This window comes from Asparagus officinalis, chromosome 5 (assembly GCF_001876935.1).
Source record: "Asparagus officinalis chromosome 5, Aspof.V1, whole genome shotgun sequence".
Lineage (NCBI taxonomy): Eukaryota > Viridiplantae > Streptophyta > Magnoliopsida > Asparagales > Asparagaceae > Asparagus > Asparagus officinalis.
In genome coordinates this window covers 60,413,560-60,415,730 of record NC_033798.1, presented here as the reverse complement: position 1 = coordinate 60,415,730, position 2,171 = coordinate 60,413,560, and positions in this window count along the sequence as shown.

Below are 2,171 nucleotides of genomic sequence, written 5' to 3'. Positions count from 1 at the left end.
TTTTTTAGCTAGAATATCTATAATTTCTGGTGTTATTTCACTATCTTTTTTAAATCCTGATATATCTATTAGGGGTTTAATATTAGTTTATTCTAATTTTCTTTGACAAACTTTAGTTTTTTCTAATAGTCTTAATGATGGTATAACCTCATTAATCTTAGATAACAATTTATCTAAAGCATCTTCAATTCTAATTAGTTGTTCTCCTAATGTTTTAAGGTGAATATTAGTATAATTATTTTGTTTAATAATTTTACTTAGTTCTTTCATATGATCCTCATTAAATTCATTTGGTTTTATAAAAGCAACAACCTCTATAGTAGAGGGATGAACATCTTTTAGATGTAACAGATCAATTGGAGGATTAACTGACCTAATAATTTTACCCGTAGCGGATTTTCATTGTTTTAAATGGTCTTCTAAAACTCCTATTTGAGTTTCTTGTTTACAAATATACTGTTTTAAAACTTATGGAATAAAAAACTTAAATTCTTGTTTTAATTTAAGTTCTTAATAATACTTGTTTACCCAGTTTAACTAGTCTTTTTTTGAAATTTTTTTAAAAAACCACGTTCAAAATTCTTTATGTTTATCTTGGTAAAATTCTTTATTTAGAATTTCCCTTTCTAAACTTCCTTTTTCAAAATTCATTATTTCATACGAAAGGTCATCTCCGTATTTGGAGGAGAAATTTTATCCTTATATAAAGGATGATGAATATTATTATCAGATATATTTATCCATTGAACAGAACTGGTTCTATAAGATCCAGATCGAGATAATGAATTTCTAGCAGATGTTGCCACGTTAGATATTCTGACAGTTCTAGATGGATTGAATGTTATTTTAACTTCTCCATCTGTTGTTTGCACAATTTGATCAATATCTTGATTAATAATAGGTAAAGGTTGTACAGGGTTGGGTATAACCCAATTTTCAGGGAAGTTTATTTCATCCCATTTTATCTGTCTATTAACAGCAATATTTGAAGATAAAATATTTGTTTCAACCAGTACTATTTTTTCTAGTTTAGAGTGGATTTTAGCCTTAGGGGCTAAAAGTATTTAATTCTTTATAATGGAGTCTATAAATTATAGCAATAGTTTCGGATCCAGGTATATAATTATATCCATGAGTCTTTATATTAAAACTTATTGCATCCAGAATATTTGGATCAGTTAAAGATAAACTTAAATTTGGATAAACATTAAAATAGGCTGGTTCGTTACACAAACTAGTTTCCATTATACCCATTAAAGATTGGGTCCAATTTAAACATCTTGAGTCTCTAAGACAGACTAATAAAGATGCGTTCAGGCCTGATAAAGTCAAAGTTCTAAAAGAATTTTGTATTAACCCAACATGTATATATTTATACTTATCCAAATATGGATTAACATCTGCAACTCCTAGCAGTTGAATAGTTTGTTCTTCCCTATCGACTGTAGTAGTCATTTCTAGGGTTTTAATATTAATTAAAGACATAGTCTAAAAATCCAATTTTATAGATATCTCTATTAGGAACATCGGGTATAGTCCACTTATTAAGTGATTCTATGTCAGTCTCATATTCAGTTAACTGAGCATTTTTTACTTTTTTCATTCCAGTATAACTGCATTTTTGACCCGAACTTTCTACGATGTCTGACATATTTTTTCTTACAGAGTTATCTTCTGATTATTTAACTAGTAAGGATGAAGAATTTCTATTTTTCTTTTTATTCTCTATAAAACAACCAAGCAGAAAGCTTACACGTCTATCAACGACTTACACTACCCTAAACAGTCATCCCAACAACAACAGGCTTTACACTGCGCGACTTAGATGACGTCTCATAAGCATGCAAACTAAGTTCTTAAACAGAGAATGAAAAGAACATATAAAAATTCTACATTCTTACAAGTAAACAATCAAAAAGATAATCTGTAAGAGCAAACTTAAGTAGACATGAAGTAGTTTAACATGGCTCTGATACCAAAAATGAAAAGCGGAAATAAAATAAACACTTACAGAATACGCCGGCCGATTTTTAAAACAAAGTCTTTATTATGATCTTCAATAGTTTAGAAGAACTTAGATACACACTATTTTTACAGGGGAATAACTTACAAGCTCACAATATTCTCACAAGTTTTTTTTTCTCACTCTCCAAGCTTACATAACTCTCAGA